The following is a 26,996-nucleotide window of genomic DNA, read 5'->3' as shown; positions in this document are numbered from 1 at the left end:
ACCCCTGCCACGTTTAGAATTTGAAAGAGACTATTCCAGTCAACATTGTCAAAAGCTTTCTCTAAGTCTACAAATGCTAGAAACGTAGGTTTGCCTTTCCTTAATCTTTCTTCTAAGATAAGTCGTAAGGTCAGTATTGCCTCACGTGTTCCAACATTTCTACGGAATCCGAACTGATCTTCCCCGAGGTCGGCTTCTACTAGTTTTTCCATTCGTCTGTAAAGAATTCGTGTTAGTATTTTGCAGCTGTGGCTTATTAAACTGATTGTTCGGTAATTTTCACATCTGTCTACACCCGCTTTCTTTGGGATTGTAATTATTATATTCTTCTTGAAGTCTGAGGGTATTTCGCCTGTCTCGTACATCTTGCTCACCAGATGGTAGAGTTTTGTCAGGACTGGCTCTCCCAAGGCCGTCAGTAGTTCCAATGGAATGTTGTCTACTCCGGGGTCTTGTTTCGACTCAGGTCTTTCAGTGCTCTGTCAAACTCTTCACGCAGTATCGTATCTCCCATTTCATCTTCATCTACATCTTCTTCCATTTCCATAATATTGTCCTCAAGTACATCGCCCTTTATAGACCCTGTATATACTCCTTCCACCTTTCAGCTTTCCCTTCTTTGCTTAGAACTGGGTTTCCATCTGAGCTCTTGATGTTCATACAAGTGGTTCTCTTGTCTCCAAAGCTCTCTTTAATTTTCCTGTAGGCAGTATCTATCATACCCCTAGTGAGATAAGCATCTACATCCTTACATTTGTCCTCTAGCCATCCCTGCTTAGCCATTTTGCACTTCCTGTCGATCTCATTTTTGAGACGTTTGTATTCCTTTTTGCCTGCTCCATTTACTGCATTTTTATATTTTCTCCTTTCATCAATTAAATTCAATATTTCTTCTGCTACCCAAGGATTTCTACTAGTCCTCGTCTTTTTACCTACTTGATCCTCTGCTGCCTTCACTACTTCATCCCTCAAAGCTACCCATTCTTCTTCTACTGTATTTCTTTCCCCCATTCCTGTCAATTGTTCCCTTATGCTCTCCCTGAAACTCTGTACAACGTATGGTTTAGTCAGTTTATCCAGGTCCCATTTCCTTAAATTTCCACCATTTTGCAGTTTCTTCAGTTTTAATCTACGGGTCATAACTAATAGATTGTGGTCAGAGTCCACATCTGCCCCTGGAAATGTCTTACAATTTAAAGCCTGGTTCCTAAACCTCTGTCTTACCATTATATAATCTATCTGATACCTTTTAGTATCTCCAGGGTTCTTCCATGTATATAACGTTCTTTCATGATTCTTAAACCAAGTGTTAGCTTTCATATACTTCAATAATCCTCGCCTTGTATTATCTGGTTTACGTAATCACACAAAATGGACAAAAAGGCACAAAAATAATATAAAATTCTCCCTTAGCCAATAACTAACAGTAAAACATGTAAAAACAAAGAAAACGCATGTTTTGTAACACTTTTTATAAAAATGTAATTTAAAATAGCTCAAGTCTTTCGAACGTCAATTCACATGTCGATTTAGTCACTCCGATGCAATGACACAGCAAATAAAACATAGCAGTAACACCAAAAGATATAAATACATTTACTATTACATTCGTGTTAGCACTGTCAGACTGCATTCATATACTCACAACCGTAATACACTGATCACAGCAGTAAATCATAATTCCACTGTATAAGTTGCCAGATGTAATGCAACATAACATTTTCATATAATTTTGAGCTAGTAACTATGTGAATATATTGTGAATAATAAATGATTAAATACAGAAACAATTCTCAGTGCAATTCAGAAAAAATGAACAGATTTAGTGTCATTGGAGCAGGGAAGGCTTCGGTTTATTGGGAGAATTTTAGGAAAGAGACACCTGTGAAGGAGACCTCATATAGGACGCTTGTCCGGCCTATTCTTGAGTACGGCTCGAGTGTTTGGGATCAGTACCAGATCGAATTAAAGGAAAACACCGAAGCAATTCAGAGGCAGCCTGCTAGATTTGTTACTGGTAGTTTTGAAATACAAGTAAGTGTTACGGAAAATCTTGGGGAACTCAAATGGGAATCAAAAATGGTTCAAATGGCTCTGAGCACTATGGGACTTAACTTCTGAGGTCATCAGTAGAACTTAGAACTACTTAAACCTAACTAACCTAAGGACATCACACACACCCATGCCCGAGGCAGAATTCAAACCTGCGACCGTAGCGGTCGCGCTGTTCCAGATTGTAGCGCCTAGAACCGCTCGGCCACCCCGGCCGGCAAATGGGAATCCCTGGAATGAAGACGACATTCTTTCCGAGAAACACTATTGAGAAAATTTAGAGAACCGGTATTTGAAATTGACTGCAGAGCGAACCTACTGCCTCCAACATACACTGCGCGTAAGGACCATGAAGATTAAATACGAGAAATTAGGGCTCATAGGCAGGCATGTAGATCGTCGTTTTTTCCTTTGTTTGCGAGTGGGACAGGAGAGGAAATGACTGGTAGTGGTACAGGGTACCCTCCACCACGCACCTTACTGTAGATTGCTGAGTGTTAATGTAGATGTAGATATAATGTTCTATACGCATAAAAACACAATTAAAGTTCGATTAAAGCACTATACTCTCAATTGTAATGTGTACATAGTTACCGAGTGGTCAATCTCCAAAACAGAGTCGGCCCTAAAGGAAGAACAGCAGTTCTTCATCAAAAACCGTAGCTATTGAGTCGTATCAAGATGTTGCCAGCGGCTCCAGCTTTACCAATGAGCAAATCCGTACCTGCTTAGTCGCACTGCGGCTTCTCCTGTAATGGTACTAAATCCTCTAAAATCACTCAATCCTCTTCATATTGTGCATTTGTAGATGTTAAGCACCCTATCACATGCCCGCTTATATTCATAGCTGGTCACCTTCCTACTGCAGGGTGTACATCTCGCAAGAAACAGCTACTTCAAAGTGCTACAATTCCCCTTCGATCACCAGCAAAAAAGTGTAGTTTACAAACTTTTTCAGTTTAATAGCTGTCATAACATTCCTACACTTTCATGACAAGTGATTCCACATCTAAAAACATTTTAAAAAAGCTGAAGATGATAATTTACAAAAAAAGAAAAAGAAACTTGTGTATTTCAACCACTTACATAAACGCCCAACAGATAGCACCACAGACTGGTGAAATAGCGCATGTGCGGAGACAATCCAGAAAATGTAGTTCGGAAATAAACCAAAAATTAAAGCTACGTATATAGCGTTAGTATTACAGTGCTATATAGATTACTGATCGTTGTCACCAATATTACGACAGCAGAGAGAAAGGAAGGGTCATTTACTGTTAATTTCTGTGGTTTTAAAATGTGTAACCAAATTAACAATTCCCGCAAGTGTGCGATTCGCAGAGTAATACGGTTCCTGAATTTATTTAATAGTGCGGCCAATCGAATTTTATAGAAATATAACCGACGTTTATGATAAAATCTTCTCGGGTTGACAGCCGAATCAATGTGTCGTTCTCCGGTAACGTTTCAGGCAAGTAAGAAATTGACTCGGCTGTCAACACGAGAAGATTTTATCATCGAGATCGCCGAGAAAGCCTGCATTTTCATATAACCGATGTTTATGTAATTCTGGTGAATGCAGCTTCAATTTAAAAATGGTGCATCATGTTTAGTGGCGGAGTGAACTAATATTCACGATAAGGAATAATCAGAATGACCTTCTGTTGTGACAGGCGAACTCAAATCAAGAATTATGAAATAAATTCTATATGATGGACATTTCTCTATTGATGGACTGATCTTGTGCTTTCCTGAAATTTCACGATCAGTTTTCTCAAGTGATGATGTGGGCTAATGAAAAGTGGGTGCCAGGCGGATTCCTCGACTTAGAACAGATGAACACAAAAAACAACGAATGGGTGATGCATTGTCTTTTCTAGCCCGGTAGAGCAAGGATGGAGGGGAACTTGCATAGAACTACATTTCGCATAAAAGTCGAGTAACCAAGTACCAGTCAATGAAAAGATATCATTTACGATCCCCAATAAAAACACAATAGCCAAACAACTTCTGATCGCCGAAAAGGTCGTGGCCACAGTGTTTTGGGATCTAAAGGGCGTCCTACACATGTACTTTATGGCCAGAGGAGATACAATAAATGCAGTGGCCCACTGTTAGACCCGTCACAGAGTACGAGAGTTGTCAAACACCACTGTGTCTATTGACGCCAAAGCTCGCCCACATTCTGCTGCATTGGCAAAGGATTTGCTACGGCAGTTTCCGTGGGAAGTTTCTGAACATCCGCTTTGTAGCCTTGAGGTAGCCCTAAGTGACAGCCAGCTTTCTCCCAAACTGAAGAATTATTGGGCAGAAACCACTACGGAAAGGACAACGAATTGAAAGAGGGCGTTTCTGCCTCGTTTTACAATCTTTTGGCAACTGAGTACCCAGAAAGCAGCGGAAAGCTTATGGAGTGGTACGGCAAATGTTTGACTTCGACTACGCAGAAAAATATCTGTGATATAAAAGTACGTTGTAAAATTAGTTTTCTTTCATTATCTTGAATAAAAATGTCTGGAGTAATAGACTTTCTTTACCTTTGGAATAAACCTATTTATATACAGTTTCGCACCTTCCCTTTATTTTCGTGCTGTACTGTATCCCTTGTTACCTTGGGACTGAAGAGGACAAGGGAATGGCGAGGGACAATGATAACTTAGTTTAACTTGCGACACAAGGTCGCATAGGAGTCCTGTGATCGTTTGCGAGTAACTGACCATATTCTTGAGACTGTTTCAGGTCCCTACGTGAAAAGAATAGTCATAAAATATCAGAAAAAACCTTGGTACAAAAGCTGATGCGTCACGCTTAGCTCTGATATTCTGGTAATGCACTATGTTTGTAACGCGTCAGTAAATTTTATATAATAAGTGAGTTGTTGTTATATAGTGATCTCCAGCGGTGTTAAGGGCGTGCTCGGTTAGGAGATAATAACTAAGAATACACTCATTACTGTCAGCGTGTATTGGTTATGGTTTGTCCATATTAAACAACGTCGCATCATGATATATTTCTTAATGGGACTCAGTTCTTACCTTACATATGTAGAGTATCAAGCTACGTCCGTGATGAGTAAGCCCTTGGGAAGAAAAGTGTACTCTCCAGCATGTAGTCTTGAAGTGCAACTTACACAGCTGGAAGTGACAGCCAAAAGCTAGGTGTGAGGATCTAGTCGCAGCCCTATGAGCCACCACGAACAGGGCAGAAATTAATAACATTGCAGATAGGATCAGAGAAAAGTTAAGCCGTAATTAGGATATGCTTGGAGACTTACCATCGAAGAAGTGTGAATTATTTGGATAGTTAGTGGCTTCTGTTCGGACACGTCCGAAGGAACAGAGACCATTTTTGATCATGCAGCCACTATGAATCAAGACACAGAGGAATTAAAGGCACTAGCTTGTAATGGGTACTGATTTAAAACACTGGAGAAAGTTGAAAATTTGTACCTTACTGGGATTCTAACTTGGGTCTCTTGAGCACTACGTCATCCAGCTGCAGTGGTCATCACAACTCCATGGACTACCCTAGCGTGCCTCCTGTCAGATCCAAATTCACATCTTATCCACTCACTACAGATGTAGTGCCCCTTGCCCTTTATCCTAACTACTCGCGGTATTTCACCTCTTCCTATAAGAGAATTCGACCTTGGTGTGCATCTGCACTGTATGGTTCGTTGGCCATCATCGCTTTAGTTCTGTATGCCAAGAGGCACAACATCACTAGTGCATTAAGTTGAGAATCTGTGTCTGAGTGTCTGACTGGAGGCGCGCTCGTTGCGATGACCACTGTGTCCTGATGGTGTAGTAGTCAGCGCAACTGCCCAATAAGACCTGGGTTCAAAATCTGGTCTCGACAAATTTTCAATTTTCTCTGTTGTCTTTAATTCCATTGTATCTTAATCCATAGTAGTTGCACGATCCAAAATGGGGTCTGCTCTTTATTATCCGAAAGAACAGACACCACATACATCTAACCAAGGCAAGGACGGCCAACGATCGCTTTTAAGGAAGATGCACACCAAGCTTGAACTATTACGGGATATGGCGAAATGTTGCGTGTAATAGGATAATGAGCAAGCGCCAGTACATCAGTAGTGTGTGGTTGAGAATTTGGATCTGACGGGAGGTGTGCTAGAGTAGCCTGTGCAGTTGAGGTCACCACTGTGTCGAGATGACGTAGTGGTCAGCATATCTACCCCATTGGTTTAAATCAATGCACGCTGGCAGCTAATCTTTAATTCCCCTGCATCTTGATTTGGATAATGATGAAAGTGGAAGAAGTGCAGTATACAGTGAAAACAGTGACCCACAAACCACGCTATAAATTCGCTACCCTAAGAAAGTAGAGAGAATAGTCCATAAACAGCACGAACTGTGCATGTATATACACTAACAAAATTTCCTCCTTATAATCTTCTTCACCTCAAGCATTTGGCCTTTGTTTGCATTACCTGTTGAGGTATCTACAGCTGTCTCGATCTATCTTAACTTCTTCTCCTAACTGGCTTAAATCTTCTTACCTGGAGAGAAGATCATTCCACTGTATCCTGTTTTCTTGCATTTTATTGCGAATAGTACCTATATTTCGTTCCTCCCTGATTTACGAATTTCGAAATCTGTCGGCTCTTGTGCATCCCTTTATTTCCCTTAGAAAATTCATAAGTGTTTCTTCCATGCGACTTCTTGTCATTTACTGATAACACACGATTCACTTGGCACTGCCACTGTCTTATAAAATTTCAAATTTGTTTCTTTCCTCATTTTATGTTTTAGACATTTGTTGATTATTTCAGATACAACAAAATTTATAATAATTATGATTTTTCGTATTTAATGTAGTTGGTTCGTGCACGTTATATTGTTAATGAGGTAGATATGCACATAAAAATTGATATTAGGACTGGCTGAATTTCGAAAATGTCTTGGTAGAGTAATCTGATGCAGTCAGTCATGCTTAAGCCTGGTGGTCCAAATAAAGCACTTAAGTCGAGGAGAGTTCACCGGAGATGTAAGGCAGAATGTCCAGTTAGAGGTTGACATTTACACTGAAGAGCCAAAGAAAGTGGTACACCTGCCTAATATCGTGTAGGACCCCCCGCGAGCACGGAGAAGTGCCGCAACGGGACGTGGCATGCACTCGGCTAATGTCTGAAGTACTGCTGGGAGAAACTGACGACATGAATCCTGCAGGGCTGTCCATAAGTCAGTAAGAGCACGAGGGGCGGAGGGGGGGGGGGGGATATCTGTTCTGAACAGCACGATGCAAGGTACCCCAGGTATGCTCAATAATGTTCATGTCTGGGGAGTTTGGTGGGCAGCGGAAGTATTTAAACTCAGAAGAGTGTTCCTGGAGCCACTCTGTAGCAGTTCCGGACGTGCAGGGTGTCGCATTGTCCTGCTGGAATTGCTCAAATCCGTCGGAATACACAATGGACGCGAATGGATGTAGGTGATCAGACAAGATGCTTACGTATGTCACCCGTCAGAGTCGTATCTAGACGTATCAGGGGTCGCATATCACTCCAACTGCTCCCGCCCCACACCATTACAGAGCCTCCGCCAGCTTGAACAGTACCCTGCTGACATGCAGGGTCTATGGATTCATGAGGTTGTCTCCATACCCGTACACGTCCATCCGCTCGACACAATTTGTAACGAGACTCGTCCGACAAGGCAACATGTTTACAGTCATTAACAGTCCAATGTCGATGTTTAAGGGGCTAGGCCAGGCCAGGCGTAAAGCTTTTTGTGGTACAGTCATCAAGGGTATATAAGTGGGCCTTCGGCGCCGAAAGCACATATCGATGATGGTTCGTTGAATTGTTCGGACGCCGATATTTTTTGACAGCCTAGCATTGAAATCTGCAGCAGTTTGCGGAAGGGCTGCACTTCCGTGACGTTGAACGATTCTCTTCAGTTGTTGTTGGTCCCGTTCTTGCAGAATCTTTTACCGGCCGCAGCGATGTCGGAGACTTGATGTTTTACGGATTTCTGATATGCACTGTACACTCGTGAAATGGTCTTAAGGGAAAATCCCCACTTCATCGCTACCACGGAGATACTGTGTCCCATACGCCGACTGTAACACCATGTTCAAACTCACTTAAATCTTGATATCCTGACATTGTAGCGTCAGTAACCGATCCAACAACTGCGCCACCCATTTGTTGTTTTCTATAGGCGTTGCCGACCGCAGCGTCGTATTCTGCCTGTTTACATATCTCTGTATTTGAATATGCATGCCTATACCAGTTTCTTCGGCGTTCCAGTGTACCATCCACTAGGTAGCGGCTTAACCCAAAATTCTTTGTTTCTAATTGAAAAATTAGAGTTAAAGAAATTTGAGTTTCTCTTAGTATCAATGTAGTTAGTAATATTGTACCTTTTACATCAAAATAGTAAATAACATTTTATTCTTTAATAGCACTCAATTTCCTTGTATGTTTAGCTGTAAAGTTGTGCCAGTACCCATAGCAAATAAATATAGAAGTTCATGCAGTGCTACTACTCGCCGAGTTCTCATTTTAATGTTTTATGTTGTCTAACTTACAGTCTGCCTTACCCACGAGACGTCTGGCACTAGAATGTAGTGGTAAGTAAATGAGTATAAATTCTGGGTACCATGCTGCAGGGCAAGGGAAAGCTTTCGTCAAACTAGAAAGCAAGTTGCTATAACCTGGTCACATCGAGTGAGACAGAAGAAACAAAGTGGCTTCTATTCTATAGAAGTCGCTTGCTTATATCTCCTATTCGTTTTATTTTTGTAAGCGATTTTCGTCGTTGTCATTTACAGAATAGCTGAGAACAGACAGCATGTCAAAGTTTCCGCACGCTAGGAAGGGCTTACCTTGCTGTCCCAGAGGACACGCCCATGTTGCATCTTTCATGATATTTCTGCTCTTGTCAAGATTGAATATTCAATCGAACTCTGCAGTACTCAGACAGTATACTTACTTCCAAGTGACGTTAGAGGACTGCACCAAATGTGACTCATGTCCTTCGCGATCATGAGTGGATGAAATAACTGGAACAGTAATAACTGAAGGTTCCATGAGTCTGAGATAACGGGGAATGCGCCTTCAGCGTTCAGAATTTTCTTAACAATTTTCATTTGGTACCACGGTTGGGTAGACTGAAATTCACCTCGACAATGAATGCTAAACTTATGGGATATTTGGATCGTACGGTAGATCTTGCCAAAATAAATTAACACGTTATGATATACCTACAGCCGTATTTCGTTCAGTCATATTCGCTGTATGCCTTGGTGCGCTAAAGGTTACGCTATCAGAGTACCTAAAGAATCAAATAGAAGCTGTACCGCGAGAAGGCTGTACCGTACAAATACCTGTTCTTTCACTCACTCTATTGTTCCTGTTAGAAAACACATTAATGTATTTACGGTTAGGGAACGAGTATTGTGAACTTTGAACAATGAATATTAAAAATTTCAATTCGGAATTCCTTTGCTCTTTCATCACTGTTCGATCCAAAGAGCACACTGAGCGAAATTCGTATCTTCCCTCCACGTAATGGGATTTTGCTGTCAACAGCTCAAGAATTAATCATCGTGACTATTGAAATCTGGACACAGTTGCTTTTCATAACAACCATAATCGAATTTTGTTTTTCTCTGGAAGGAATTAGATAGGCATCCTGCTACTGCCACTTTACACTACTAAAAATGAACCGGGTTATCTGTTTAATAACACAAATGAACCCGACTACTGCTGTCAGATGGCCCAGTTCTCTCTTGATTTGATCAGATTGTGATGATTGTCAATAAGGCCTTCAGCCATGAATGCATTTTGTCTTAAGAATTTGTAATTTGATATTGTCTTTTAATATGATTGTTCCTTTTTATAATATTTTAGTAAGAACTTGCTATCTAGGCCTTCAGCCATCAAACTGCTTTGAATAATTACTATTGGGGGCCTTCAGCCGACAAATAATTTGAATTTCTGGTCAGTGAGGCCTTCAGCCGTGAATGCAATTTGTCTAAAGAATTTTTTTTATATATTGTCTTAACAGTCAAATATGATAATTGTCCCTTGTTGTCAACCTTATATGCAATTGGTTCCAAATAAAGTGTACGTGATTAAAAAAAAAAAAAAGCCTGAGCAACCAACGGTAACTGAGTAAGGCCTCGTCCACACCAAAATCTGCCTTTTCCCTAAGTAAACACGCCATGTTCAGACTCACTTAAATCTTGATAAGCTGCCATTGTAGCAGCAGAAACCGATCTAAGAACTGCGTCAGACAGTTGTTATCTTATATTGGCGTTGCCGACCGCAGCGCCATATTCTACCCGTTTACATATCTGTGTATTTGAACAAGCATGCCTATACCAGTTTCTTTCGAGGTTCAGTGTAATAGATTCCTTATCATCCTGTCCCATCTTCTTGTCAGTGTTTTCCACATATTCCTTTCCTCGTCGATTCTGCAAAGTACGTTCTCATTCCCTACCCTACCAGTTTACCCGATTTTTAACGTTATTTTGTAGCATCACGTCTCAAATGCTTCGATTCTCTTCTGTTCTCGTTTTCCATAGTCTTCTGCGCTCCATACGTACATTATCAGCAATTTCTTCCTCATATTAAGGCCTATGCTCAAATTAAGGCCTGTGCTAGTCTGATTATTACGGCCTTTTTGCTCCTTCCGTTATGCGCCTAGGTTGCAGAATTTCTTAACTTCATCTGCTTCTTGATCCCCAATTCTAATTTATGTTTCTCGCTGTTCTTATTTCTGCTACTTTTGATTCCTTTCTGCCGGGTAGAGCGGCCGAGCGGTTCTAGGCGCTACAGTCTGGAACCGCGCGCCCGCTACGGTCGCAGGTTCGAATCCTGCCTCGGGCATGGATGTGTGTGTTGTCCTTAGGTTAGTTAGATTTAAGTAGTTCTAAGTTCTAGGGAAGTGATGACCTCAGAAGTTAAGTCCCATAGTGCTCAGAGCCGTTTTTTTTAACCTTTCTTTCACGCTGATAAGCCAAAACATTATGATCACTGCCCATCGCGACGCTGGATGTTACTCGGTGGCATTGCGGCACATAACGCGGTAAAAAAAAGTGTGTAAGCGGATCATCCTACCGAAGATATGGGCCGCGAATGGGGAAATCCATTGAGATAAGCGACTTTGATAAAGAAGAGATTATTATTACGCAGAGCCTGCGAAGGAAAAGAGCGAAGTTGGTAGAATGTTCACGTGCTACTGTCGTGAGCATCTACGGAAAGAGGCAGGAGGACACTGAAAGTACCACTAGGCGTAAAATGGTTGGACGTCCACGACTCTTCATAGAACATGCTGTTCGGAGGCTTGTCTGCTGTGTAAAGTACGATAGGTGATCATCTGTGGCATCTCTGCCTAAAGATCACAATGCTGGTGCACACGCTACTAACGTTTCAGAGCACACCATTCATCTTACATTGTTGAACCTGGAGCTCCGCAGCAGACTATCCCCACATGTTAACCAGAATCGTCACTTACGACTGCAGTAGGCACGGGACCACCAGGACTCGACCATAGATAAATGGAAACAAGTCGACTCTTCGGGTGAATCACATTTTTCCTACAGTAGGTCAATGGTTGTCTCCACAAAGTCGTCATCGAAGTGAACGGTGGCTCGAAACGTGCAACGCGCCACGGGCGCAGGCTGGTGGGAGCCTTATAATGCTATGGGAGACATTCTCCTGGGCTTGCGTCGGACCTGTGCTATTAATTGAAGACGGGCTGACAGCTGTGAACCATCTGCATCCCTTCATGCTTGATGTCTTCCGCGATGGTGATGTCATGTTTTAGCAATATAACTGTCCGTGCATCGGAGCCAGAACCGTGCTACAGTGATTTGAGGAGCATCACAGTCAACTCATGTTCACGTCTCAGAAACCAAGTTCGCCTCCTAAGGTACCCATCTGGGTCGCTACTGGGCATCATCACCGCGTACGCAAATCAGTGGCCCGTTATTTGCGCGAATTACATGACCTGCGCGTAATCTAATGCCACATACCTCCAAAAAATCTCCCAACAAACTGTCGGATTCCTGATACGCAGAATCAGTCATGTCTTTCGTTCCAAAGAATGACAAACAAGCTATCAAGGAGGTGGTCATTATGTTTTGACTCATCGGTGTTATTTGCATCATTCCTTCTTCGATGTACAGATTCAACAATAGGGGCGAAATACCACGGAATAGGCCAGGAAAAACGAGAAGCTGATTAATGTCGCCCTGGTAGCTACACAACATTTATTTGACACATTTTTTTTTTTTTTACTTCTTGATAAAATGTTATCTTGGGTGGTCAAGATAAATGGGACGCTATGTACCACTGGCAGATATAGGTGATAAGTAACAGAAAAAATTCTGGGTCTCGCTACAGGCTGGATCCCAATCTTCGGATTTCTAGTCTGGTACTCACTTCGCGAGTCAGGTGACATGTATGGTAGAACTTTTTTTTTACCCTTATGGCTCTCTGGCACTGTATAGTAATCGGCAGCAACTGGTAGTTCCAGGATTTCTTTTTCCTCACTCACCAATTGTTTCATCTTTAGAATGGTTTTTCATCGGAAAAATTCTTTCTTGTACCGTGATTCAGAGTCCAGGTTAAACTACATGTCCCCCGAAAATTGGCTAGATACGCCACCTCAAAGGTTGGGAGAAGGCAATGACGTAGCACCTCCAACGGGACCACAACTAGTAAAGCACTGTGTGTTCGAAACAACATTCAGATTGATGACAGCTTCACTTTTTGTATTATTCCATTTCTGGCATCAAATTAACTATTTATGAATTTCGGATGATTTATCTCAATAACCTGACCAATCATAAATACCGTTATATGAAAATGAAATGTTAAACACGCTGTCAACTTTTAACGAGATAATAATAAGTTGTCTCTTCTTCTATGAATAGATGATGAATTCAGCTAGCCGCTAACTTTGTGTAATGTCTTGTCTGTATAGACGTGTATCTGTTGTCTTTAAGACCCTTTCACCTTCACACATAAATCTATACAGTAATGTAAAGGCCTCCCGTGTCTTGGCTGATCCGTGATAAGACAGGCGAAAAGTTATACTAATGGAGGATTATTAATATTATCTCTATTTTCAAAAAAATGGCTCTGAGCACTATGGGACTCAACTGCTGAGGTCATTAGTTCCCTAGAACTTAGAACTAGTTAAACCTAACTAACCTAAGGACATCACAAACATCCATGCCCGAGGCAGGATTCGAACCTGCGACCGTAGCGGTCTTGCGGTTCCAGACTGCAGCGCCTTTAACCGCACGGCCACTTCGGCCGGCTTATCTCTATTTTCATTCGCTCTCTCTCTTTCTCTCCTTTATCTATCTACAGTTTGTATTATAATATTTCATTACGTGAAATCAGCCAAATAGGATCTTTGGTGGTGTCCTTCGTCTTGGTAATCAGCGGCTGGCCTGCTGTAAGAGATCTTTACATTTATTATTACTGTTAAACACTGTATTCAGTCGGGAGAATCAATCGTGTGGACAATTTGTTCCTTTCACGAAAGATTGCGAATTCCAGATGTGTACGAAGCCTTTTTGGACGATTTAACACAGACACAGTGATTTCAGGCTCTCTTCGACACAGCTGAAACTTCCCCACTAATTACAGGGCCAACGTGATCATCATATGGTTCAGAAAAAAACTCATTTGTTCATTCACTCCGGAACAAAAAGTCACAAACCTTATTTATGAAGGAAATTGTGTATTAAATCCATCTCCATTACATGTCCAGATCTCCGGTGATTCCACGTCTTAATTATTTTTCGTTTACACTCTCTTTCTATTCAAACAAACCGCTAGTGGCACAAAAGTTAATTCGCTCAATTTAGCGAGAAGGAAATCAGAATATGCAATTCTCAGAAATACGTCAATCCCTCAATCCCTACTCCAGAAACTGTCTGAGTTACCACTCTAACAACCATGGAGAATGCATATATGCATCTCTGTTATTTCAAAGAATAAACGCGCTAGAAAATACTTTGGCGTCGTCTAGCTGTCGCCGCATATGTTACGAGAAAATCAGATCAGATACTATTCCAAAGTGAATGAATGTGGATGGTTTGATTGACAATGATTAATTGGTGCGTGGTAGAGGGTATTTTCTGTGGGGACATCACAAACTGACTCGTGATGTATTATTATGGTCTAGTGTGGAACGACCTGCACAGTATGTAACGTACTAGACAACTGAGTATAATACATGCCAGATAAATGGAGAAGTTCATTTGACATTCATGCCACGACATTTGATCTCTGTGGAATTTACGGCCTCTCTTTCTACGCACAGTATTGTTGGATTGAAAGTGGTGAGGGGAGTGACTAATCACCTTTGAAACATTGTGGGTGGTCCGTCAATATCGTATGGATGCCAGCAGCTGCCTACGTAGTACGAATACGGAATTAGTTTACCTACAAATAGAAGGGCATATGTTGGGGAACACCAATTACAAATAAATTGGTCGACAAAAGCATTCGTTTCGGCGGCTGAATCAGCAGTATGGTGGGCTGTGGTCACCGTCCCAATGGACTGGGTTTGCTGCAAGTCGCTTAGCGTTTTCCTGTGCTGACTGACCTCGATGATGTTCGTACTCCTGATGTATACTGAGGGGTCTGCAGAGTCTGCTGGGGCCAGTCTGATGGAGTGGGAGAGAACAATACTACAATTAAACCTCAGTTTCTGTTACAAAATGCTAGAAACCAGAACCATAACCATTGTATCAGTAAATGTAACACAATCTGAAAACACAAAATGTGATTATGGCTCGTTTAGACTTTTCTGAATAACAAAGAGCTGTATGTTCTCCACTATGTTTGGATCGACTTTTGAACAAGCGTAATGACAGAGAACGTCATGTTGCTAAACATACAGGAGGATCTAATCAGGTCCTGACAAAAGGAAAAGGTAAAATAATTGTATTCTAAGTAGAATGACGTAGTTTACTTGGTCTATAAAAGCGACTGAAGAACACCATACAGAAACGCAACAACGTACTGAATAAATTAGTGCTACCTCGTGGAGGGATGACGTACGTACTCCCTGTACCACAGTTCCTACCTTAGTGTGCCTAGTCACTGAAATTTGTGTCCGAGTTTGAATCAAGGATGGAAGATTAGAGTTTCACGTCCTGTCGACTGTTAGGTCATTAGTGACGGGGCACAAGCTCGGATTACGAAAGGATGGGGAAGGAAATCAGCCATACCGTTTTCGTAGGATCTATCTCGGCACATCCCTAGAGCGATTTAGGAAAACCTTAATCCGGATGCTCAGACAGGAATTTGACGAGGAACACTGAAGTTAAGTCGTGTACCATGGCTGTACGTCATCAGAAATCTCGTACCTCCGTCACATGAAGTATCAAAGTGTGTACGTAAGATCCTAAGTGGCATTCCCGCAAACAGTTTTAGTTCAGGAATGTTAATTATGGATCTAGGCCACAATTATTATCTTCTTCTCTCCTAGGTTGGTGGCTGAATACTACTAAGAAACGTTACGTGACTGTAGTATGTTCTATAACATTTCGTCATATTGAAATGACAACATCCTTTATGTATTTATGGTTGTTGTTGTTGTGGTCTTCAGTCCTGGGACTGGTTTGATACAGCTCCCCATGCTACTCTATCCTGTGCAAGATTCTTCATCTCTCAGTACCTACTGCAACCTACATCCTTCTGAAGCTGCTTCGTGTATTCATCTCTTGGTCTCTCTCTACGATTTTTACCCTCCACGCTGCCCTCCAATAGTACATTGGTGATCCCTTGATGCCTCAGAACATGTCCTACCAACCGATCCCTTCTTCTAGTCAAGTTGTGCCACCAACTTCTCTTCTCCCCAATCCTGTTCAATACCTCCTCATTAGTTATATGATCTACCCATCTAATCTTCAGCACCACATTTCGAAAGCTTCTATTCTCTTCTTGTCCAAACTAGTTATCGTTCATGTTTCACTTCCATACATGGCTACACTGCATAGAAGTATTTATGGTAAGAGATGGAAATAACATTTAGATTCAGTTTGGGAGGGAAGGGGGGTTGTGACTTACACCAAGAATGGGCCTAATTCATTACATTCTGTTGCTGGTGACAAGAAACAAGAGCATAAATCAGAAGTTGATCTTATTCCGCATTTTGAAGTTATTTAAGTATTTAAAGTAAAACTCATCTTCAGAAACTATGTGTTACTAATTCACTAATTGCATCGTACAAGCTAGTGTTGGCTTTTAACTAATAATGGAGAGAATTTTCGTACTCATTCTCATATTCCATAGCTAATGCTACAGAGTTTTAAATAAAATTTACAGATGCGAGTGACGAGATGGTCAATAAAAAATTTCTTGTAGGCAGAAATGAAAATGTAGCTGAAATTCTTTTTATTCTGGCACCATTTTACGCAGTTCAAGTGATGTTTACGTATTTTTTTATGTACGTGGGTTTTGGTGGCGTATTTTGGATGTGGAAATAGTGCAAACCCATTTTTTGATAAACAATTCAGATCGTTCGTATATTCTTGAGTACAGGCCTCATGGCTGTATGGGGCTACAATGTGATTTCATTTTAATGGTTGCCAAAATTCTTCACTGTAATTGGCTGTTTCCTTTTAATGATGGCTAAAATATTAGGCTCGGTTTGGGGGAAAGGGGAGGGTTGCAGATAACAACAGATGTGCTAGTTTCACCATTTAGAACACTTTTTGCTTCTAGACCAACTGGGTCAGTTCCGCCATTTTGTGCCAGAAGTAGATAGGCAATGCTACTATGAATATTAGGTTTTAATGTCTTGTCGAAGACGAGGTCATTAGAGGCAGAGCACGACTTCGAATTGTAGAAGGATGGAGAAACAATTCAGCAGTGCCCTTTTAAGGTGGAAATCATCATGGCGTTTGGCTTAACTTGTAAGGGAAAATCACGAAAAACCTAAATCTGTATTTCGGACGGGGATTTGAACTGCCGCCCTCCCGAATGTGAGTTCACTGTGTTACTGATTCAAAGCCTTATGAGGTATTGGAGATTACAGGTTCGACGTTTGTACATTGGGGCACTTGTTCCATTGACACTAGACCACAGATTTCTCTTCAAACCGAATGCATCCAGCTTACCTGAATTTCTACAATACGTCGATATCAGTTGTGGCGTAGATCCATATTCGACATTCCTGAACTAAAACTGTTTGCGGGAATGTCACCTAGGATCTCACGGACTAGGAGGTACTGTAGTGGTTGTAGTAATTTAACTTTTTTACAGTTCTCACTTTGATACATGATGTGGCGGCGGCAAGAGCTTACTAATGGTGTACATCGATGGCATAAGAGTTCTCATCAGTGTTCCTCGTCAAATGTCTGTCTGGCCTACCGGATTTAGATTTCCCGTTATTTCCCTAAATCGCTGTCGACATAGGTCCTTCGAAAAGGGCAAGGATTATTTCATTCCCCACGCCTTCGAATTCGAGCTTGTGCTCCATCACTAATGCCATAACTGTCGACAGAACGTCAATCTGTAATCTTCCATCCTTCATTCAGACTGGGACACAAATTTCAGTGACTAGACACACTAAGGCAGGAACTGCGGTACAGGGAGTACGTACGTACGTACGTACGTACGTCAACTCTCCCTGAGAGTTATTCTCTGTGTTGTCGCGTATCTGTGTGGTATTTTCCAGTCGATTTTATAGTCCAAAGAAACTGTCATTCGAGATAGAATACAATTATATTACCTTTTCCTCTTATCAGAACCCGATTAGATCCTCCTGAATCTTTAGTAGCACGGCGTTCTCTGTCATTACTCTTGTTCAAAGTAGATCCAAACACCGTGGAGAACATACAGTTCGTTGTCATTCAGAAAAGTCTAAACGAGCTATAATCACGTTTTGTGTTTTCAGTTTGTGTTACATTTACTGATGTAAACCATACTTGGTATCGGTCGTAGTTTTTCGCATTTTGTAACAAAACGTGAGGTTTAATTGTGGTATAACACTAATCTAACGTACTATTAGAAAAATATAATTCATGGCACTGATTGACAATTACTGATTTGTATTACAAATGATTTGGCCTGTTTGAGGATAAGCTCAAAACGAACTGCTTTCTAAAACGTCTACAGACTGCACTTCCTGCATTTCCTATAATCAGCTATCAAATAATATCGACATACAATACAAATATGTGATGTAAGAAGCTACATACACCAAATACCGTTTTAGGAAGGATGTATCACTCAAACTGGCCAACTTTTCCTATGTTTACATACAAGACAAGCAAAGAACATCGGAGATGTAACATCCCCGAAGAAGACGTCAGAGTCGATATCTCAAAAGTAAAATCTTTCGTAAAATTATTTACTATTATGAAACATAAGAAACGTATGCAGGTTGCTTAGCATAATATGTAAGCATAATTATTGATCTCGGAAATTCGGACATCACACCAAAATAAGATTGTAATATTTGGAGAACAACGGACCTTCAAATTTAATATGTTCACCCCTAAATTGCCTGCACTACTTATTAAAATACCCACAGCTTGCGTATCGGCTCTATTCATAAAAACTTCTAGGTTTAGGCAGCACTTCTTAATAACAAAATTTCGATCGCTGTACACTTTACAAGCTCTACCGACTCTCAAAATAATAATTTGCATATGTAAATTGTCTGTGTAACTGATTAAAGAATGCGTAATTCACTTATTGACACAAATAAACTATCGCTTAGCACATGGCCATAATGAAATCTCTGCACCACACATTCAGTTCATTCAGATATGTAAAAACTGCTTGCAGAGCACACAGATGCGCACTACTTTAGACCTAACAACTTAAAGTGTACTGGAAATTAGCGAAGTACACTTCGACAACATTTAATGCTAACAAACAGCTGATCAGCATATATCTTGGGAGTGTCTTTAGCATAGCAATATGATGAGAATGACTGCCAGCAAACCACAGACTGTGACTACTGCAGATCTATCTTACATTGTAACATGGACTGGTCAATGTTAATTACCAAAGTAAACAATGTTATTCCCAGGTCTCAAAAATCAAAAGTTCGATATCCCTACCACATTTTGCAATAACAATGGACATTAAAATAAAATATTTCCACTTCTCAATTGTCTGTATAACTTACTAAAATACTCGCAAATTCGTTGCTGACAATATTAAATTCATCTACATACATAAAAACTAGTTGCAAAACACATTTGAGCACTAGTGATGATCTAACTTAGACTTAAGACACCCCTAGAATTGGAAAAGTAATATATTTTATATTTTATGTTAGCAAAAAGCAGCATCGATATATCTTGAAATTAATAGTAGCATGATAAGAATGCACATGCTGTTTGTTGGTATGACAAAAACTTCTTGGAAGGTCAATCTGTTTCCCTCATCATCTTCGCCAACGCTGGTTTAGTCGGTAAGGTTTGGTTGGAACCAATGGAGTACGTTCATCGTTACTTATCTGAGTACTTCATTTCTCTAGGTAACTCTTAATGGCCGGCCGCTGTGGCCGAGCGGTTCTAGGCGCTTATGTCTGGAACCCCGCTGTTGCTACGGTCGCAGGTTCGAATCCTGCCTCGGGCATGGATGTGTGTGAGGTCCTTAGGTTAGTTAACTTTAATTAGTTCTAAGTCTAGGGGACTGATGCCTCAGATGTTAAGTCCCATAGTGCTTAGAGCCATTTGAACCATTTTCACTCTTAATGTTCATATACGCAACTTACCTTTACGTCTTTCGCTTTATTTTCTGCAGCAATTGCAAACTTCTTGTGACAATGCTTTTGGTACAAGCTGATACTTTTTTGGGGTAAGTTGATATATTTGTCTTCATTCTTCATTGTCGTCTTTGCTTTGTTAATCGATAAAAGTCACATTCTATGTCAAATACTGTAGTGGTGCCGGGTTCTCTGGTGAAGGTTGGTGAGCAGCGCAAGTCACGGACAGCTTGTAGACAAATGAGTCCTTTCTTTATTTCCCAGCAGTTTATTGTTGAAGGTTCATGTCCAAGCAGGTGTGAAACGGGTAATAAGCGTCGAACCGTCACAGTCCATGGTGCACGATGTCTGGATGAGGTGTGGCCACCTGTCACTACTGATACAGAGTGTTTCAAAAATGACCGGTATATTTGAAACGGCAATAAAAACTAAACGAGCAGCGATAGAAATACACCGTTTGTTGCAATATGCTTGGGACAACAGTACATTTTCAGGCAGACAAACTTTCGAAATTACAGTAGTTACAATTTTCAATAACAAATGGCGCTGCGGTCTGGGAAACTCTATAGTACGATATTTTCCACATATCCACCATGCGTAGCAATAATATGGCGTAGTCTCTGAATGAAATTACCCGAAACCTTTGACAACGTGTCTGGCGGAATGGCTTCACATGCAGATGAGATGTACTGCTTCAGTTGTTCAATTGTTTCTGGATTCTGGCGGTACACCTGGTCTTTCAAGTGTCCCCACAGAAAGAAGTCACAGGGGTTCATGTCTGGCGAATAGGGAGGCCAATCCACGCCGCCTCCTGTATGTTTCGGATAGCCCAAAGCAATCACACGATCATCGAAATATTCATTCAGGAAATTAAAGACGTCGGCCGTGCGATGTGGCCGGGCACCATCTTGCATAAACCATGAGGTGTTCGCAGTGTCGTCTAAGGCAGTTTGTACCGCCACAAATTCACGAAGAATGTCCAGATAGTGTGATGCAGTAATCGTTTCGGATCTGAAAAACGGGCCAATGATTCCTTTGGAAGAAATGGCGGCCCAGACCAGTACTTTTTGAGGATGCAGGGACGATGGGACTGCAACATGGGGCTTTTCGGTTCCCCATATGCGCCAGTTCTGTTTATTGACGAAGCCGTCCAGGTAAAAATAAGCTTCGTCAGTAAACCAAATGCTGCCCACATGCATATCGCCGTCATCAATCCTGTGCACTATATCGTCAGCGAATGTCTCTCGTGCAGCAATGGTAGCGGCGCTGAGGGGTTGCCGCGTTTGAATTTTGTATGGGTAGAGGTGTAAACTTTGGCGCATGAGACGATACGTGGACGTTGGCGTCATTTGGACCGCAGCTGCAACACGGCGAACGGAATCCCGAGGCCGCTGTTGGATCACCTGCTGCACTAGCTGCGCGCTGCCCTCTGTGGTTGCCGTACGCGGTCGCCCTACCTTTCCAGCACGTTCATCCGTCACGTTCCCAGTCCGTTGAAATTTTTCAAACAGATCCTTTATTGTATCGCTTTTCGGTCCTTTGGTTACATTAAACCTCCGTTGAAAACTTCGTCTTGTTGCAACAACTCTGTGTTCTAGGCGGTGGAATTCCAACACCAGAAAAATCCTCTGTTCTAAGGAATAAACCATGTTGTCTACAGCACACTTGCACGTTGTGAACAGCACACGCTTACAGCAGAAAGACGACGTACAGAATGGCGCACCCACAGACTGCGTTGTCTTCTATATCTTTCACATCACTTGCAGCGCCATCTGTTGTTGAAAATTGTAACTACTGTAATTTCGAAAGTTTGTTTGCCTGAAAATGTACTGTTGTCCCAAGCATATTGCAACAAACGGTGTATTTCTATCGCTGCTCGTTTAGTTTTTATTGCCGTTTCAAATATACCGGTCATTTTTGAAACACCCTGTAGCTTGCGTTGATTAAGGGGTGACCTTGCAAGACTAACGTTCCTAGGCGGCCGGCTGTGCTGCATCAGTTGCTGGCGAAACGGTCCGACTTGGTTAGACCATAAGCAAGGCAGGGTGAGGCTGACAGATTACCCTGGCATATGGCGGACGCGCAGTGAACTCGTGGCTTCACCCGTTGGCGGGCAGTTCTGCCACGATGATGGCTGATTGACGACAACCTCAATGCGGAAGTCCACACTATGGTGGACCGCGGCCCGATGACTCCCGAATTTGATGACTAAGCCTGCTTAAGAGGCTAGTATTTATACACGCCAGGGTTGGCTTAATGTTGAGCAGACGCCACATGTGTCAATGTACACCACTTGCCACCTGCTGGCGAAGACTCCCAGGTTATGATGACGCCATTGCTGGATACACGAAGCGTGTGATTGCAGATACAAGTTTATGCCTTCGCACCACTACATTACGCTGTCTATTCGTTTCTACATGGCTTGTATCTCATCCTTCATTCCCCAGACGGGCTACATCATTTACAAATGACAGAGCACAGTAATCAGTCGTCCTTTTTTGCAGGTTGTATTTGGTAAATCTAGGTTTAGGCTAGTGTCTAGGCATTATCACTGCAAAAAAAAAAAATAATAAATAAATAAATAAATAAATAAAAATACAACAAGCACATGGTAAGGCGATACTACAAAAAGCTACAACTCGTCGCTTATACAGCAGATTAGGTACCACTATTTCATAGTATCAGTGCATGTTAGTTGCCTGTTGCTCGGGCGTCTTTCACAGTTCTCTCAAGACTACTGCAAAATGAAGGTAAGCTTTGTGGGGAACACATCGATTGGCTATATGGCGCCTTCTGTATGACCTGCGTGATATATAACACTCAAAGGAAAGCAGTTATGGTCTCTAGTGAAAAACTTTAAATTTGCATGGGAATAAGATACATACACTCCTGGAAATGGAAAAAAGAACACATTGACACCGGTGTGTCAGACCCACCATACTTGCTCCGGACACTGCGAGAGGGCTGTACAAGCAATGATCACACGCACGGCACAGCGGACACACCAGGAACCGCGGTGTTGGCCGTCGAATGGCGCTAGCTGCGCAGCATTTGTGCACCGCCGCCGTCAGTGTCAGCCAGTTTGCCGTGGCATACGGAGCTCCATCGCAGTCTTTAACACTGGTAGCATGCCGCGACAGCGTGGACGTGAACCGTATGTGCAGTTGACGGACTTTGAGCGAGGGCGTATAGTGGGCATGCGGGAGGCCGGGTGGACGTACCGCCGAATTGCTCAACACGTGGGGCGTGAGGTCTCCACAGCACATCGATATTGTCGCCAGTGGTCGGCGGAAGGTGCACGTGCCCGTCGACCTGGGACCGGACCGCAGCGACGCACAGATGCACGCCAAGACCGTAGGATCCTACGCAGTGCCGTAGGGGACCGCACCGCCACTTCCCAGCAAATTAGGGACACTGTTGCTCCTGGGGTATCGGCGAGGACCATTCGCAACCGTCTCCATGAAGCTGGGCTACGGTCCCGCACACCGTTAGGCCGTCTTCCGCTCACGCCCCAACATCGTGCAGCCCGCCTCCAGTGGTGTCGCGACAGGCGTGAATGGAGGGACGAATGGAGACGTGTCGTCTTCAGCGATGAGAGTCGCTTCTGCCTAGGTGCCAATGATGGTCGTATGCGTGTTTGGCGCCGTGCAGGTGAGCGCCACAATCAGGACTGCATACGACCGAGGCACACAGGGCCAACACCCGGCATCATGGTGTGGGGAGCGATCTCCTACACTGACCGTACACCACTGGTGATCGTCGAGGGGACACTGAATAGTGCACGGTACATCCAAACCGTCATCGAACCCATCGTTCTACCATTCCTAGACCGGCAAGGGAACGTGCTGTTCCAACAGGACAATGCACGTCCGCATGTATCCCGTGCCACCCAACGTGCTCTAGAAGGTGTAAGTCAACTACCCTGGCCAGCAAGATCTCCGGATCTGTCCCCCATTGAGCATGTTTGGGACTGGATGAAGCGTCGTCTCACGCGGTCTGCACGTCCAGGACGAACGCTGGTCCAACTGAGGCGCCAGGTGGAAATGGCATGGCAAGCCGTTCCGCAGGACTACATCCAGCATCTCTACGATCGTCTCCATGGGAGAATAGCAGCCTGCATTGCTGCGAAAGGTGGATATACACTGTACTAGTGCCGACATTGTGCATGCTCTGTTGCCTGTGTGTATGTGCCTGTGGTTCTGTCAGTGTGATCATGTGATGTATCTGACCCCAGGAATGTGTCAATAAAGTTTCCCCTTCCTGGGACAATGAATTCACGGTGTTCTTATTTCAATTTCCAGGAGTGTACAACAGAAGTAAAATTACTTAAGTTGCTGTCTTATTATCACATTTAACAGTAAACAGCGGAGATATAAAAAACTCCAGATTCGTTGCTTGTGAGTAAATTGTTTTGTTGTTCTTTAAAACAAATATGTAACGTCAGATTGGTAAATCTTCTTTTAGAAAATATTTACAAGACACAAGGAGGCACATGGTATATGCTGCAACTATTAAAATTGATTTGATTTAAATGTTTTTAACTTTTTTGCAATTTTTCCCGTTATTTAATCATCGTGACGGGTATGCGGTTCCTCTTATTTACTGAATAGTTCATAGATGGTGCCAAATGTCAGCGAGATGGATAGTTGGTGTGACTTGTCATTTCGTTACAGATGTAGTCTGTACTAGTCTGTGTCACTTCAAACAGATTTTAATTACAAATACAATAAAACAAATATACTGAATTGCTGCTATTAACAATGTACATGCATCTAAAATTATGGAGAAAGTAGTGTAGGTTCAGTATTATAACTATCGTACTCGTACAGTAATGGCTGCTACATATTGGCGAAACGGCAACAACCCCTGGGGTAAACCCTTCAATGTTTCCCAGCCAACAAGGTTTTAAAAATTCCCGGAATTTTGCATAATGGACTGATCGTTAATTAGGTTGAGTTGACCTTTTTGTGATGACTAAAGATCTCTAGCTGTTCTAGGAGGTCAAGGAACCTGACATTCTCGCACTTGTGCAACAACTCCCAATTATATGTCAAAGTCGGCACCTTATGTTTCGTTGTAAGTAAATGAGCAGCCATACTACATTGTTTGAAAAGATTGGCCGGCCGAGGTGGCCGAGCGGTTCTAGGCCCTTCAGCCTGGAATCGCGCGACCGCTACGGTCGCAGGTTCGAATCCTGCCTCGGGCATGGATGTGTGTGATGTCCTTAGGTTAGTTAGGTTTCAGAAGTGCCAAGTTCTAGGGGACTGATGATCTCAGATGTTAAGTCCCATAATGCTCAGAGCCATTTGCACCTTTTTTTTTTTTTTTTTTTAAAAAAACATTAGACTTGATATTTCTCAGTTTTTACTGACAGTGTATATTTAGTGACAAAGAAAAAACGCCTGGCCACAAATACGCGAAGCCTCTCGTTACTTTCACGTGGACTTCGAACTACGTGTCATATTTTCACATCACTGAGAAGTGATGACCAGCGTGAAGGCAACAAATTCCGGTGTACGGCCGGAGTTCGATCCCGCTACCTTACGCTGTTCGCTATGCCTCCAAAACACGCACCAAAATTAATAAAGGAGACGACTCCGTTTGGCCAGGCGGATGAGAACCACCCAGACACCGGCGAGAGGTCAAGATGGAAATGGAAAAGATCTGCACCTCGCGATTGCGGCGAACACCGAGCAAGCACTAGCAGGTGGGCCCCGGCAGCCTATCTGAGATACCACGTAGACTGGACGGCCGTAAATCGGCGCAGCCGAGGTTCCGGCGTGGAACGCGGCCGCACCCAGCCCGGCAGCAGCGGCGGGGGTGTCCAGACGGCGCAAAGCAAATTGCTCATCGCCGCGTCCCGAGATTTATTTGACAGCGCTGATTGTTCGCCGGCTAAGGTCGAGCCCGGCCATTGTTTTTGTTGTGACCGGCGACTACCGCCGGCCGCCGCATTCTTCCCGCCATCCAGCGTCGCCGTCACACACGCCGCACGCTGTCCTCAGGTGTCTGGGATTCACAGGCTTGTAGTGTGCTCGCTAGCAGCTTGCGCAACACGGCGAAGATGACGTGTCGGCGCAGCATATCTCGGCATCCGAGAAGCATTTGACCCACTATCATATCATCATTTACATCATCGTATTACACGTAGTACGAGGGGTATCAAATAAAATTCGCCGATGGATTAAGGACTTGGTGGTAGGGAGGACGCAGCCTGTTGTTGGGGAGTCATTGACAGAACTGGTATTAACTTCAGGCGTGCCGCAGGGGAGTGAGTTTGAACCCAGTTATGTGCTTGAGCTGGAAACTGACCATTTGAAACCGATACCGGTATTTTAGTTTTGAATAACAGGTCTTTTCTTTCTTTCTTTTGCCTGTGCAGTTTTTCCCGCGGATACGCAGGGTCGGCATGGTTAATCGTATGTGGCAATGTTAGTTGAAGGGGTGGCCGGATGCCCTTCCTGCCGCCAACCCGTACCCCTTCCCCCGCCCCCCCCCCCCCCCCCCAGGAAGGAATTAGTGTACCCCAACTGTTTGCGACTAGTGTAATTCATAGAATAGTGCGAAAGTGTTCGGATGTCTGCGAGCCGCGTAACTGAGGCGGGACGTGGGGAGCAGCCCGGTATTCACCTAGGGGGATGTGGAAAACCGCCTAAAAACCACATCCAGGCTGGCCGGCACACCAGCCCTCGTCGTTAATCCGCCGGGCGGATTCGATCCGGGGCTGGAGCGCCTACCGGAGTCCAGGAAGCATCGCGTTAGCGCGCTCGACAAACCTGGCGGATCTTTAGTTATGAATAACCGGTATTTTTCGGTTTTTGTTTGGTTTCGGTTATAACAGGTGCTTCTCACCTTCCACTAATAACTGGGTATAGAAAACTGATTTATTAATAGTCACATCAGCGGTGCTAATTTTTTTGTTTTTAAATAAAACTGTTTTAAAGAACTTGTAATGTTTATTTTTAAAGTCTTATTTGGTTCGAAGTACTGGATTATTGCAGAAAACGTGAAAAGCAGTCATCGCTGTTTTAGTAACAACTCCGGCAGTAAGAAACGAGTAACAACACGTGGCATAACAGCAGGTACAGAACTGCTGAGACAATAATGTACCTTCTACCCTGTGGCATGGCCTAGCAGGCTGTACACCTAAGCATGTGGATGCAGCTTGAAGCATTTGCCCCAACTGGTCTACCCGGTACTTTCTCTCTGTCGTCGCTGTAC

Source organism: Schistocerca serialis, chromosome 4 (genome assembly GCF_023864345.2).
Source record: "Schistocerca serialis cubense isolate TAMUIC-IGC-003099 chromosome 4, iqSchSeri2.2, whole genome shotgun sequence".
In the NCBI taxonomy this organism is placed as follows: domain Eukaryota; kingdom Metazoa; phylum Arthropoda; class Insecta; order Orthoptera; family Acrididae; genus Schistocerca; species Schistocerca serialis.
This window is presented reverse-complemented; position numbering follows the sequence as displayed.